At 40.8% G+C, this 16,327-nt stretch overlaps 1 protein-coding gene and 1 non-coding gene across 8 annotated transcripts in view; both read right to left on the bottom strand.

The window, feature by feature from the left end:
- SKAP1 (src kinase associated phosphoprotein 1) overlaps nt 1-16,327 on the bottom strand; it is a 330,610-nt gene that overhangs the window by 242,632 nt on the left and 71,651 nt on the right. The window lies entirely within an intron of this gene.
- On the bottom strand, nt 11,777-11,992 carry LOC126940094 (small nucleolar RNA U3). Its single transcript, XR_007720609.1, has one exon. It is a non-coding gene; the product is annotated as a small nucleolar RNA U3 (small nucleolar RNA).

Here is a 16,327-nt window from a genome sequence, read left to right as displayed (position 1 = left end):
AGGCCACTATCCTAAGCAAATTAATGCAGAAACAGAAAACCAAATACTGCATGCTCTCACTTAAAAGTGGGAGCTAAACATTAGGTACTTATGAACATAAAGGTATGAGCAATAGACACTAGGGACTAAAAGAGGTGGGGAAACAGAAAGAGGGGTAGGAGTTGAAAAACTATTGGGTACTATGCTCACTATTTGAGTGATGGGATCATTTATATCCCAAGCTTCAGCATCACACTATATACCCTGAAACAAACCTGCACATGTACCCCAAGTCTAAAATAAAAGTTGAAATAGTAAAAAATAAACAAACAATTCACAGAAAACATTATCAGGTTTCTGCTGAAAATAGGGCTACTGAATCTAAATCAACAGATTGCAAGGGAGAGAATATCAGATTCTTGGCCATGGAGCTAACCAATGAACATGGTTACTGAGATCAAAGTACTCAGAGCTTTATCCCCCTCAGTCAGCTAATTAGATAGATCCTGATGAAACAGGTCAAGCAACTGTAGCTGTTCTCATATTATTAGAAATACTGGTCAGGTGAGGTGGCTCATGCCTGTAATCCCAGCACTCTGGGAGGCCAAGGCAGGTAGGTTGCTTGGACCCAGGATCTTGAGACCAGCCATGGGTAACATGGCAAAACCCTGTCTCTAAAAAAAAAAAAAAAAAAAAAAAAAAAAAAGCCAGGCGTGGTGGGGCATGCCTGTAGTCCCAGCTACTTGGGAGGCTGAAATGGGAGAATCCCTTGAGCCCGTGAGGTTGAGGCAGCAGTGAGCCATGATTGCACCACCGCAACTCCAGCCTGGGTGAAACAGCAAGACCCTGTCTCAAAAAAAAAAAAAGAAAGGAAAAATAATTCTATTTCCCAACTATAATAAAATGATTAACATTTATTAGCATTTATATGTTAGGCATTGTGCTAGATATACACATATACATATACATATACATCGTATATATATTTTTGAGACAGAATCTCACTCTGTCACCCAGGCTGGAGTGCAGTGGCACAATCTCAGCTCACTGCAACCTCTGTCTCCTGGGTTCACGCGATTCTCGTGCCTCAGCCTCCTGAGTAGCTGGGATTACAAGCGTGCACCACCACACCCAGTTAATTTTTTTCTTTTTAGTAGAGATGGGGTTTTCCCATGTTGGCAAGGTTGGTCTTGAACACCTGGCCTCAAGTGATTTACCCACTTCAGCCTCCCCAAAGTGCTGGGATTACATGCTTGAGCCACCACATCCAGCCCTGTGCTAGGTATATGTTTTAAATGTATTATTTTATTTATTTATTTATTTATTTATTTTTGAGACAGAGTTTTGCTCTTGTTACCCAGGCTAGAGTGTAATGGTGCAGTCTTGGCTCACCGCAACCCCGCCTCCCAGGTTCAAGGGATTCTCCTGCCTCAGCCTCCTGAGTAGCTGGGATTATAGGCATGCGCCACCATGCCCAGCTAATTTTGTATTTTTAGTAGAGAGGGGTTTCTCTCTGTTGGTCAGGCTGGTCTCGAACTCCTGACCTCAGGTGATCTGCCCGCCTTGGCTTCCCAAAGTGCTAGGATTACAGGGATGAGCCACCACGCCTGGCACATGTATTATTTTATTTAATATTCATAACAACCCTAGGAAGTCAGGACTTTTTTTTTATTTTTAAGACAAGGTTGCATTCTGTCATCCAGGCTGGAATGCAGTGCTGCAATCATAGCTTATTATAAACTTGAACTCCCGGGCTCAAGCAATCTTCCTGCCTCAGCCTCCCAAGTAGCTGGGTCTATAGGTGTGCACCACCACACCTGGCTAATTTCTCTTATTTTTTATTTTAGTAGATACAAATTCTCACTATGTTGCCCAGGCTGGTCTCAAACTTCTGGCCTCAAGTGATCCTCCTGCTTTGACCTCCCAAAGCACTGGGATTACGGCATGAGCCACTATGCCCAGCCCAGGACTTCTATTATTACCCCATGTTACAGATGAGGAAACTCAAACTCAGGAAGGTCAAACAACTTGGCCAAGATCACATAACTACTAAGCGGCAGAACCAAGATTTGTATCCAGGTTGTATTAGTCCATTTTCACACTGCTATAAAGATACTACCTGAGACCGGGTAATTTATAAATAAAAGAGGTTTAATTGACTCACAGTTCCACATGGCTGCGGAGGCTTCAGGAAACTTACAACCATGGTGGAAGGTGGCAGGGAAGCAAGCACCTTCTTCACAAGGTGGAAGGAGAGAGTGTGAGAGAATGCGGAAGCGCTAGACACTTAATCAAACAACCAGAGCTTGTGAGAATTCACTCACTATTATGAGAGCAGCAAGGGGGAAATCTGCTCCCATGATCCAATCACCTCCCACCAGGTCCCTCCCTCGACATGTGAGGGTTATAATTCAAGATGAGATTTGGATGGGGACACAGAGCCAAACCATATCACAGGTCTACTTGGTTCCAGAGTCCAAGCTCTTAAATTCCATATTAACTGCTTTCCTATTGGCTATAAAATAAAAAATAAATCTAGTACTTAAGAGAAGATACAATTGCTTTGTTAGATAGCCTATAGGGGTGAATCAACTCTAATATGAGTATTAGGGAGTGGTTAGACAGAGGTCTTTAACCTGGAGTCCATAGTTTGGGCTTCAGGGGATTTCCTAAACTCCCTAAAATTGTGGGTGAAATGTAATACTGGTTTTCTTTTCTCTTGGAGAAGAGTCCATAGACTTCATTAGTGTCAATAACTCACCTCCGCCCCTCACCCACCAAAAATGATACGACCCACTGAATTAGATGAATAGAGTTGTAATGGCATTATAAAACTAGCTATCCAGAAAGGCCAACATCTGTGATGTTATAAATCTAGAACATCTAGATGAATTTTTTTTTTGCAGCTGAAGTATTAAAAGTATTATTTTACCTGTGACTTATGGAAATTTAAAATACATTGTATACTCTCTGCCTTGGTAAACCCCTGCTGAACAAAATCAAATCTCTTCTTAATGACTTAAGGACATCCAAATTTGAACTTCTTCTTTTTTGCTGTTTTTGAGACAGGGTCTTGCTCTGCTGCCCACACTGGAGCATAGTAGCACAATCTCAGCTCACTGCAACCTCTGTCTCCCAGGGTCAAGCCGTCGTTCCACCTTGGCCTCTTGAGCATCTGGGACTACAGGCATGCTCCACCATGCCTGACTAATTTTTGTATTTTTTGTAGAGACAGGGTTTCACCATGTTGTCCAGACTGGTCTTGAACTCCTGGACTCAAGCAATCTGCCTGCCTTTGCCTCCCAGAGTGCTGAGATTACAGGTGTGAGCCACTGCACTCAGCTTGAACTTCCTTTTTGTACTAAAATAGCAATGCCTTCTGAATGCATAGGCTGTCTGCAATACTCAGTGTCCATAGACTTCTATCTCTCTCTTGAACATCTCTGTTCTCTGATAATGGCTGTCTCCAAACAGACTGCAAAGGCTAACACTGAAGAGTTATCCTGGCTATCTCTCTCTTGAACATCTCTGTTCTCTGATAATGGCTGTCTCCAAACAGACTGCAAAGGCTAACACTGAAGAGTTATCCTGGCATTGAAAATGGAATCTTAGGATTCAGATGGACACCTAGTTGAGCATGGATTCCATGCAAGTTGTTAAGGCTAGGAAAACCCCTTGCAACTGACCTTGAATAGTGAGCCGCATGGTAGAAGTTTATTTATGCCCAAGGAAATGGCTTTACTAAGCAATGCTAAGAGTCTGTACACTAAATGTTTCCTATAATTTCTTTTCTCACTTGGAAAGATTCATATTGTTTTCAAATTATCTTCTAGAAGTGTCCCATCTACTACCTTGCAGAAGGTATGGACAAGTGGCAAAGAGTAACATGGCCAGTGACACCCCACAAGAGAAATGGGAAAAGAGCACCATCTGGTGGAAGTCCCCAGTGGAGGCATCCAAGGCCTGGGACCCAGGGGTCCAGGTACCAGCCTTAGAAACAATTGGGCAGCAAAAAGAAGGTCCTTGGTAGGACAGCTGGTGATCCTTCCAGTCCCAGTTCCTTAAGTATAAGACCTAATGCCTACCTACAAGGAGCTTATAATCTAGTCCAAAATATGAGCTCTTTGTATATAATGAGATGACAATCTAATATGGCAAATAAATACTATTGTAACAACACACAATAGGCATATAACTCAATTATGTAATAGAAGAACATACTGCAAGAAGGTCCTGGGTTCTTTTAGGGGATGTAATATTTCAGTGGTCTTGAGTCTATATGTACAAGCACATCTAGGTAGATAATACAATGTTTACCTACTTACTAAATACAATGGTCACAATCAAACTTTTATTAAATAAACAACATTATCTGAGATTGACAGTATAACTCATCACCTGCTCCCCCATCACAATTTTTAAAGTCCATTCCTGGACAGCAAAAAAGAAATTAAATTTTGAAAAGAAATTAAAGTACTATTTACCACTAGAGTCTCCTATAACACTTTTGCTACATGGAATCATTGCTATGGTCAATGAAACACCCACTCTGGATTCAAACATTAAGAAACCTAAGAACTCTTTTTGATCAGTGAGTGATTAGCTTCCTGATTGCAACACTGGAAACCCACATTCTAATATTCCTTCCCCTACTTTCTAGCGTGAGGACTGTTTTTTCACCAGCAAATCTCACTAGTATGTCTACATAATCCCCATACTTCCTGCATGTAATAGGCAATGAACTATAATTCGATGAACTAATAAAGGAGAAATGCCAGCCAAATACATTATGGCAAAATAAAAACACTAAATAACAGGTCAGAGTTAGAGGGTTTTTTTTTTCCTGTAAATAAAAAGGAGTCATTGAAAGGTTTGTTTGTTTGCTTGTCTTTAAGGATAAAGAATGATGTCCACATTGAATCCAGCAGAGATGTGTAGCATGGATGGGAGGGAGAAAAGTGGGGAGATAGATTAGGAAGCTACTTGAGAGCAAGAGAAGAGACAAGAGATTAGATAACAGACTTAGAGACTGGCTGGGAGCACAGAATCAAGAGGAAAGTCAGAGACGCCTTTTGGTTCCAAACTTGTGTCTTGGAGAAAGCAAGGTACTGGTTATGTACAAAGAACTCCAGCTGATTACTGTATTCTAAACTGTTGTCTTTTTGGCCCTTGCTCTGTCATTTTTGTCACTGTTGACGCTTAAAAACCTAATTTTGTTTTATTTTTTTGCTTGCTTCAGGTTAACAGCTACTCTTCGATCACTGAGACACCATTATCTGATAGCTGATATGATATCTGAATAACTGATAGCTGAGTGACTGTGGTCCATATACTCACTGAATTTTATAGTTGGAAGGACACTTAAAATCATTTAATCTAGCCTTCACTTTACAGATGAGAACAATGAAGCATGGAGAGGTTATCTGATTGCACCATAGCAGTTTAAAAGTCCACACTGTGGGGCCACCACAGTTTATCTTGTACAGAATCAGGGTCAAGTTCTAAAATTTGATATTCATTTAAAAACGAGATGGTTTCTACAAAAACATTTAAAACCTCCTCGGAAAAACTCAGCTATCATGCCTTTGATATTTTCCTTTTTATGAACATGGACATATTATTCACCTGAAGGCAAATGTTATGTAAAAATTTTTTAAGCTGGATTAGTTATTAGAGTTCATCTAGGCTAGGTGGATATCTCAGCATTAACATGCCAACACAGTCTCTGTATCTCAAGTTATGAATACTGCATTTGTTCTCTCAATAGTAGAGATGAATAAATTTCCACTGTTTGCCAGACACTTTGTGAGGGTCTAAGAGCACAGAAAATCCAACTGTGGGCCAGTTTGGCCGAAATAATCAAATTGTGTAGAAGTAATATAATTGGCCCAGAACATGCAAATGGTAAAAACTGGGACCACAAGAACCCATGTCTGACTAATGCCAGAATGTGTCTTACTGCCTGCAGATAAGAGTTGCTGAGGCCGGGCATGTTGGCTCATGCCTGTAATCCCAGCACTTTGGGAGGCTGAGGCGGGCAGATCACAAAGTCAGGAGGTCGAGACCATCCTGGCTAACACAGTGAAACCCCGTCTCTACTAAAAATACAAAAAAAATTAGCTGGGTGTGGTGGTGGCTGCCTGTAGTCCCAGCGACTCAGGAGGCTGAGGCAGGAGAATGGCGTGATCCCGAGAGGCAGAGCTTGCAGTGAGCCGAGATCGCACTACTGGACTCCAGCTGGGAGACAGAGCAAGACTCTGTCTCAAAACAAACAAACAAACAAACAAACAAAAGTTGCTAAAGGAAGATTTGGGATCAGAGAGAAGCCTGGCAGGGGAGGAGAGGGTCACAGAGAGGCCAGGCCCAAGATGCAGAGGGAGGTCAGGCAGAGGGGCCAGGCCCAGAAGAAGAGAAAGTGGCAAAGGGCCAGCTCAGCACCCCAAAGCAGTTATGCTGAGTAAGGGACAGGGTAGGATACTGAGTAGGTTCCATCCTGAGAGCCTCTCTTGTCTCTTGTGAAGTACACTGTGATGTCATGGAAAGAGTGAGAAGCAATATGATGAGGTAAAGACTGACAAGGGTTGGGGGAAGAAAAAAAATCAAGGAGAAAGGTTGCTGATTTGGAGCATGTGAAATAACTACCAGTTATCACTAAGGATTCAGTTGAGGTTGAAGACTAAGCTTTACTGTAGTGCAGCCAGGATGGAGGCTCATGCCTATAATTCCAGCACTTTGGGAGGCCAAGGTGGGCAGATCACTTGATTCCAGGAATTTCAGACCAGTCTGGGCAACATGGTGAGACCCCATCTCTACAAAAAATAAAAAAAAATTAGCCATGTGTAGTGGCTTGCACCTGTGGTCCCCACTACCTGAGAGGCTGAGGTGGGAGGACTGCTTCAGTCCAGGAGATTGAGGCTGCAGTGAACCATGATTGTGCCACTACACTCCAGCAAGGGTGACAGAGCAAGACCTTGTCTCAAAAAAAAAAAAAAAAAAAAAAATTAATTAATTAATTAATTAATTAAAAGGTTTACTGTGGCGCAATCCAATTGTGCAATTTTTCTCCAGAACTGAATAGCTTTCCAGATATACAAGCAGAGAAGTTGGACAGTTGAACTGATGATCCGAGATTAGGATTTTTCTAGGCTTGTGAAATGAAAAGACAAGAGAGTCAGAGAATACTAGAGGACTAGAGGGATAGGTCATAGAGCTCAGGCTGACCAGAGAAGAAACCAATTGCCAAAGACTTCACTATAGCGCCTGCATATATTAAATACCTTAGTTCATTAAAACATTTAAAAGCAGGAGATATCATTACTCTTCTCTTTCAGGAGTAGAACTGTCCTTTGTCCCACAGGTCCCAAACCTCTCCTACCCCTGTGTTCCCTATTTCAATGGATGATATTACTATCCACCCAGCTGAAACTTGGGAATCATCCCTTTACCTCTTTTTCTATTACTATATATATCCCATCAGTCACCAAGACCTGTAGATTCTACTCCCTTAATATCCTTTTAATCAATCTCCTCTCCATCTCTGCAGACACTGAATTCATGTGAGCTCTTAAAAGGCCTCACCCACATCCATGTAACCACATGGCAAACGGTCCACCTGCCCTCATCCTCCTCCCTCTGACCTACTCTCCTCAGTGCTGATGGAAAAGGGAATGGAATGAGCATGAAGAGCAAAGTCTTTGCAGACAGGTCTGGGTTGAAGTCCCAGCTCCTCCATCTTCTAGCTGAGACTTTTTCTGCAGCCTCAGTTTCCTCACCTTTAAAACAGAAATAATAACCACATCTTCCTCGTTTGGTTCTTGGGAGGACTAACAGAGGTAATGCATGTAAAGAACCTGGTAAACCACCAATAAATGTTCAGCTGTTAGTCATTAGCATCTTCATTATCTTAATGACCTAAAAGGCAAGCCTAGTTCCATCATTCTCCTGCTTGAAATCCTTCCATGGCTCACCTCAGCTCTCAGGTCCTCCCCAGCTCCTGCTGACACTCCTGCCCACTTGTTGCTGCACCCTCTGCCAGCAAACCTTTTCTTTCATGCCTCCTTCTTCTCCTAGTGGACCCTCCATGATCCTTCAAGGCTCAGCTCAGTGTCCTATGTTAGGGTTCCCACAGCACATCTGTGCATGCCTCTCAGTAACACCTATAATACTGTATTAGCATCTTCTTGTCTCTCTGTCACTGAGCCCTCAAGGGGCAGTGGCATAGAGCTTGTGCTCAATAAATGTTTGCTAAATCAGTTAATGGAGGTAAGAAGCAGCAAGGGCTGTCTGAGTTCGGTATGAGACTCATTCAGTATAAGAGAGCATTTCAGGGAGGGGTAGGGACAAGCTTGGAGAGGCAGACAGAGGGCAAGGCACTTCCAGGCAATGCTATGAAGTATGGATTTTATTCCGAAAAGATGGGGCTGGGGTGCCTTCATTTTCCTCTAAATCACTCACACAAAGGCAAGAGGGGAAAAAAGAAAGAAAATAAAAGTAAGGGATGAAAGAGAAGAGAAACAAAAATAAGAAAGCTTTGCTAAATTGAAACCTTCATCCAAATGAATAATTTTTTCCCCCAAAGCCTGGCTTCAAAGACAAACCACAAAATGACCAGCAAAAATATACTTCAAAAGACACGACCGAATACACATTGTGGTGGCAAGAATCCAATATATAAATACAATCAATTTGTTTCCTCATTAGAAGCTTTCATGAGGAAAATGATTTAATACAAATGCTAAAGCTACCGACATAGATTAATTGAAAAATAACAACAGAATCCTAATGAAAGATATAACATTATTTCACTCATTCACACTACACCAAAATCTGAATCAATAAATAATAACAGAATTTTGAAAGCCAGCTTCTACTGGTAACCACTCTAAGAACTACAATGAATTACTGACATTTTTCATAAAATGCCTATCCTTATGTGTACACTTTTTTCTAGTTAAGAACTGAGATGTATACAGAAATCCAGAAATCATTTTAAAATTATTTCACACTTTTCCTAAATTTGTATCAACTTACTTAATCCACATTATTGCTTTTGCCCTCAAGTTGACTTTTTTCCCTAATTGTACAAGATTCTATACTAAAGTATCATTCTTTTTTTTTTTTTTTTTTTTGAGACAGAGTCTTACTCTGTTGCCCAGGCTGGAGTGCAGTGGCATAATCTCGGCTCACTGCAACCTCTGCCTACTGGGTTCAAGCAATTCTCCTGCCTTAGCCTCCTGAGTAGCTGGGATTACAGCTACTTGGATTACACCACCATACCCAGCTAATTCTTTTGTATTTTTAGTAGAGACAGAGTTTCACCATGTTGGCCAGGCTGGTCTCAAACACCTGACCTCATGATCTGCCCGCCTTGGCCTCCCAAAGTGCTGGGATTATAGGCATGAGCCACCGTGCCCGGCCTAAAGTATCATTCTTACCCATTTATTACTTTGTACAGTATGTACAGCAGTCATAATTAAACCCTTACATAAAGTACCCAATTATCCAAGTCATAAAAAAATGGAATGGACTTTGATCTAAAGGCTAATGACTATGTGACCAGCTCCTTTGGTATATCAATACAGGTCAGGGGTCCCCAGAGGTTTGATTACAATCAACCAGCCAATCCAAGGCTTTACCTGGCTCCTCTTGGGACCAGGGCTTTCAGTTCTGTCCCACTTTGAGAGATTCTCCAGCATCAGAAACATCTTGAGATGTTGCCAGTTCACAACGAAGCACAGAGCAGCATATGAACATATCCCTATCTCCTCACTCCGGGAGCTAAATCAGGCTGAAACGTTGTCAGCTACTGACAGGTCTTAAGCCCTGCTGGTAAGATTTTCCCCTCATTGTTAAAATTCAGTCGAGAACCAAAATAGGCACCTACCTCACAAACAAAAAACAAAAAACAGGGTCTTCTGATAAAGATTTGTACACACTTTCCTGATCTTAAGAATCCCTTGGACCTCTTATTGAAGAACAAATTCTCAGGGTCCACCCCAGACCTAGTGAATTAGTATCTCCAGGGTAGGGGCCTAGAAGTCTATATATTTTAACAAAATCCCCAGGTAATCATATGATGGGGCAATTTTGGAAAATACGGTAAAGGAAACAGATATTTACCAGTGGTTGCCTGTTAAGGAAATTCTAGACAAGCAGCTCTCAATTCAAATATTGACTGTATTCTAAAAGTTCATTTCCAGTTGTTTGGACCTTGGAACACATTTTCCTAATGAAACAAAGTTGAAAGTTGTCTGGGCCAGCTTTGAAAATCTATTAAATCTTGTTAACAGATCTGAAAAATTGTGAATACAGTCTTTAATTTTCAGACCAATCATATTTCAAAAGTTGAAGCATATATCCATAGAATATATTTTCTCATTGACATAACATTCTGAAAAGTGGTTAGGGCACCAAATTATATGCATTCCTTATTTACAGTGCTTTGTATACAAATTACACCCAATGATACTGAAAAATAAATAAAGTATGGCAAGGAGATTTGTCTTCCTTCTCTGGGTACAGGGAACATAGGCAACCTTTGACATTCTTATCCTCTCTTTCTTTGCAACCATTTTCTGCCTTCCAGTGGCCTCAGACCTTGCGCCAAAGACCCAGATCCACTACTAAAGCATCCCTCCTCAGCTTACCTATCCCTGACTCATGTTTTACTCTTCCAAACTACCTATCTGTCCTCCTCAAACCCAGTCAAAATTCTTATTTCTGAGAGTTGGTTCCATTTTGTCTTTTCTGCCATACCTCCCATTATTACTCTCTTTTACCTAATCAACAAAATCACCCTTTGGTTCCCAAAAATGCCTAAACTTTATCACCTCTGTGTCTTAGCACATGGTAATTCTGCATGCAATGTGTCTTACCAAAAACCTATCCCATTCACCCCATGGCCAAGTCTTGATGCCAACTCATCCATGAAGGCTTCTCAAGCCCACCAGAGAAGGGACTTCCTTCTCTGGGCTTTTACAGTACCATGTATGTGCAGTGTTTTGTATGCCAATTATACCTCAATAAAACTGGAAAATAAAATAAAATATGGCCTCTTCTAAAGCCTTGCCACAATGTATCTTGAATTATAGTTATTTGTGCATTGTTTTTTATCTTTCCAGTGTGGTTATAAATTTCTTGGGAATATTTGTTGGCTATCCACTATGTGACATGTTTGTGTTAGGCACTTTTATGTACATAACAACAACCCTATAAGGTAAGTGTATTGTATAATGATTTGGTTTATTCTACTCAAAAATAAGTTATAGAAGGACTGGGACCTATGTTGTGTTCACCACAAAAATGCTTTGCACATAGCATATGCTCAATAAACATTTGTAGAAACTATGAGTGAATGAATGAAGTGGCATTATTCACTTTTTATGACAAGGTTGAGCCTCAATAAGAGTGGGTTCAAATTCCAATTCTAGAACCTAATAGCTATGTAACCTTGAGCAAGTTGATTACCTTTCTGAACCTCAGTTTTCTCATTTGCTATATAGGGATTATAACAGTATCAACCTCACACACCTGTTGTAAGGAAAGCCCTTGAAACTGAGTCTGGCACATGGTATGTGTGTGATGAATGCTAGCCATAACTATTATTCTAAAAAAAAAAAAAATCACATGTGAGGAGGAGGGAGGGGATAGCATTAGGAGATATACCTAATGTAAATGACGAGTTAATGGCTGCAGCACACCAACATGGTACATGTATACATATGTAACAAACCTGCACATTGTGCACATGTACCCTAGAACTTAAAGTATAATAATAAAAAAACCCACATAAATGGGAACCACTCAGACTGTGTCCTCTCCTCCTTACTCTCCCAGAGGAAGAGAAGAATGATTGTCAATGGCAAATGGCAGGTGCAGCAAAGCAGCACCAAGAGTCAGCTTCATGCTCTGGAGAGAACACTACATCTCCTCCTCATGGTTTCTGGTGCTCCACATGTCTAGGGAAACTTCTCTAGCAACAAACTATAGAAATGATCCCTGAAAGTACAGTCTTTATGACTGTTATGCTTAAGCTGCAGAGATAAGGAGTCTCTAAAGCCCTTATTCTTTCTGAGAAAACGCATCCTCTGTTACTTCTACAACCTTCAGTATTCCTAGCACAGTGCATTGCCCGTAATAGCGGTTCAAAAAACCACTTCACTGAATGTGCTCAGTGAAGCCATCTTAACCAAAAGTTGGAAGGAAACCATTGAACAGGTCTAGTGCACATGACTGAACAATCAAAAGTATTTTCACCCTCCAGGTGAATTTGTATTTTAAAACACGATGTTCAACCCAAACGAATCTCTAAGTGGTGAAACTGCAGGCATGTAACAAATTGAAAACAAACCTTCAGACCTTCTAGAGCAGATTATCTGGGGGTAGTGGGCTCCATGCTGGTCCATGGAGGAACTAAGATGAGTCTAGTCGCTCACTGGCCCAAGAACTGCTTGAAAAACAAGAATATGTCTTATCTGACACTATCTCGATCACCTGGCATCGTGCCTGACATAAACAAATAGCCAATACATATTTGTTAAGTAAATTATCTGCTTCCGGTCTATAATCCTCACCCTGCTTTTAGTTGATTCCATTTCTCTTTATTACCAACATAAAAATCAATCATGGTGACTGATGTTTTGAGAAGGAGGAAGTGAATGGTTTACTTAAGCACCCTCACTTTGGAAAAGTAGTCCGACAAATACAAATGTTTTACTAAATAGTCACACAGAGTGGAGATAATCCTCTTCTAATGAAGGATTCATCCTGTGTCAGTTCAGCGCAGCTCAAAGGGATAACATCTGAAAAATGGAAGTTGTTCCCAGTCAGTGATACCTCATCTAATGAAGGCCTTGAGAGTCAACTTCCTTAATTAAAAAACAAATTTAGAAAAATAATCATAAAATAAAACTCAAAGTACTGCTGCATTTCACAAGGCTCAAAAATAATTTCATTTTCATGTGTATGTATTTAAACACAGAGTAAAACACTTTGGAAGACAGTTATTTATTTGCACAGAAGTGACCCAAGGCCAGGCTGCACAATTAAAGCCTAATTTCCTCTTCCCACATCTTTCCCTGTTGGTGCCAACTGTTTTCCCACCTGAAAATTGAATATCCTTCAACTCTTAAATCTCTGCCCTTTTTAAAAATATTTATTTATTTATTTATTTATTTTTAAGATGGAGTCTAGATCTGTTGCCCAGGCTGGAGTGCAGTGGAGCAATCTCAGCTCACTGCAACCTCTGCCTCCTGGGTTCAAATGATTCTTCTGCCTCAGTCTCCCAAATAGCTAGGATTATAGGCGCCCACCATCATGCCCAGCTAATTTTTTTGTATTTTTTTTAGTGGAGACAGGGTTTCACTATGTTGGCCAGGCTGGTCTCAAACTCCTGACCTCAAGTGCTCTACCTGCCTCAGCCTCTCAAAGTGCTGCGATTACAGGCGTGAACCACCACACCCAGACAACAAATTACCCTTTTTTAAAAGTTTGCTCTTTCAACATGGAATGGAGGAGCAGAATAAACTGGAACAGGGAGAGACTTGAGGCAGAGAACCAGAAAGGAGAATTCTGCAGTGCTTGAGTACAATTTTATGAAGACTAAAGTTTAGCTAGTGACAAAGGGAAGAGAAAGGGGAGGACATTTAGAATGAAGAATCAACAGGCCTTGTTGATGGTTTGGGGAGTGAAGGGGGACCAATCAGGAATGACTCCCAGGATTTTGCCTTGGGAGCCTTGGCCTAGAGAAAGCAGAGGTAGACTTCAGGGGTGAGAAGAATATAAGATAATGAGTTCAGTTCTGGACATTCAAGCAGTTAGGATTCTTCTGGCCACAAGTAACAGAAAACCTGACTGACAAGGGCCTAAGCAAGTGGAAGTTAATTTTTCCCACAAAACAAAAAGTCTGAAGACAGGAGATTCCAGAGTTGTGCAGGGCCCAAGAATGACATGAAGGAGCCAGGCTCTTCCCATATTTCTGCTCTAACACCTTAGAGCAGAGTAATGTCCTACTGCATTTCAGTGTATTACTATCTCCCAACTATAAGACTATCCTGTGAGAATCTATCAGAAGTCTTCTTACATTTATTTGGCCATAATGATATTTTATGTAAACTCTAGATCAAGCACTGGCAAAAGAGAATGGCTTATAGATCACGATTCTGTTGTCAAGGAAGAAGGGATGGTGGCTGCTGAGTAGGCATCCAGCAGGGTATGCCCAGCTTTGTGAAGTTTGAGGTATCTTTGAGACACCCAGAAGGAGGTATGCAATATGCTGTCTGGTGCCTTGGAGGGAGAACTGCAGCTGAGCTACAGAATTGGGAGTCTCCCATGCACCGGAGAAGCTGTGGAACTATGGACATGCATGTAACTGCCTCCTAAGGAGAATGTGGTGAGGAAAGAGAAAACCCTGAGGAACAAGAGCAAAGAGGGCAAGGTAGAAAAATGAGCTCAAGGGCCTAAAAAAGAGCATAAACACAAGGAAGAAGAAAATCAGGAGAATTCATGAGAATCAATGGAGAGTTTTTCACATTTATGAGAAAAAGGACGTGATCAACAGTGTCAAATGCTACAGAAAGACCAAATAAGAACGACTTAACAGTACCACCTGGCTGTGGCAATTGGAGACATTGGTACATTGGAGAGAGTAGCTCAATAGGAGCAGAAGCCAGATTAAAGGGGACTGAAGAGTGACTGGGAAGTGACTAGAGACCAGGAAGCCAGAAATAGCTAGTCTAGGCTTCTATTTCAAGAAGTTTGCCTGCAAAAAAAAAAAAAAAAAAAGATGCAAAGACAGTAGCTAAAGAGGGAATCACTGTGTACGACACAACGTTTTTATTAATATTAGGAGAAATTTGAGCATATTTATATAATGATTGGAGAGACATACTGAAGAAGGAAAAGCTAAATTTAAGAAAGAGGAAGTCTCTATGTCAAGAATGGAGTGAAGATAACAACTATGAGCCAATGCTTCAGTCCTCAAATATTGTGTGGAAGTACTCTGAACTCAAAAGATGACAAAAGGACAAGGTACTGTAAAGCCACAAAGACAAACCTTAAAAGGGGAGAGGTCTGAAGCAAGATTGAATAGTGAAAGTCCAGAAGTAGCAGCAGGGAGCTTGAAGAATGCCAACAGCACTTTGGGAAAATGAGCAAACTCTATTTAAGAAGGCCGCAAGCAAACAGGTTCCTGTCGGAGAATCATCCTTTAGGATAGAGAAAAGAGGTGGAGGATATTATGGGGTTTGGTTATAACAGGACATAGATTCTAGGGAACACAGAGGAAAGAGTTAGAAAAGAGGTCTTCAAGAAAGAGGAGAAATGGTAGAGACAAGGAAGTACAAAGCTGAATAGGGATGCTGCTGACCAAAGGTAGAGGGCTGGCGATAGGTCTCAAAGACAGCTGGAATGCCTGGCATCCACGCTGTGATAGAACTCCAATACATGGTCAGTAGCCCTGTAACCTTTTGTCACAGTTCCAGTTAGAACATTAGAGATATGTTATTAGAGGAGACACTTGAAGAGATGGATGCCTTGGCTCTGTATCTACTAACACTCAGTAAAAAGAAAGCATCCTTATTTCCAAGAAAGAATATGTAGGGTTGGCTACTAAATAGTAAGTTTCCTAATAAAGAGAGTCTCTTGCTGTTCTCAGGTCTAGTCTAGGACCTAAAAACACATTTATAACAGTTTTTCACCATTCATTTTACTCACATCATTGAACTCATGCAACATGCCAGCACCATGCTAGATCTTTTTTTTTTTTTTTTTTTTTTTTTTTTTTTTTTTTTTTTGTGACTGTAAGACCATTCATACCTTCAAGAAGCTTACGATCTCCAGAAATATGTATTCTAAGTTCTGAGAAACTGAATTTAAAATGAATCTGATGTGTGAAAACAGTGCTTCTCAAATGTTAATGTTCATACTGTACAAATAAACTTAGGGTAGTATTAAAATGCAGATTATGATTAAGTAGGTCTCATTCAATGGAGCCTGAGAGTTTGCATTGCTCACAAGTTTCCAGGTGATGCTGTAGTTGCTGTTCCATGTTGATACTTAGAGTACCAAGGACCTAAAGACCAGCAAAAGCAATTTCATGTCTGATCTTTTCTTGTCTCCCCTATAAAGTCCTGATAATCTTTCCTCCTTTCCTTGCTAACCATCCTATCCAGTATCCATTTTTCTAATTAAAACAAGTTAGGGGGTGGAGGCAGAAGCAGAGAAGCTAGAAAACCTCATGAGGGGCTTTTTCTTCTAAGCAACTATTAGCTACATACACTGCTTTCATGAACATGCCAAACATCTATCTCATGTGATTAAATACTTCTGTGGAACCATTAATATTTCAAAC

The sequence above is a fragment of the Macaca thibetana genome, chromosome 16 (genome assembly GCF_024542745.1).
Source record: "Macaca thibetana thibetana isolate TM-01 chromosome 16, ASM2454274v1, whole genome shotgun sequence".
Classification (NCBI taxonomy): Eukaryota; Metazoa; Chordata; class Mammalia; order Primates; family Cercopithecidae; genus Macaca; species Macaca thibetana.
This window is presented reverse-complemented; position numbering and strand designations above follow the sequence as displayed.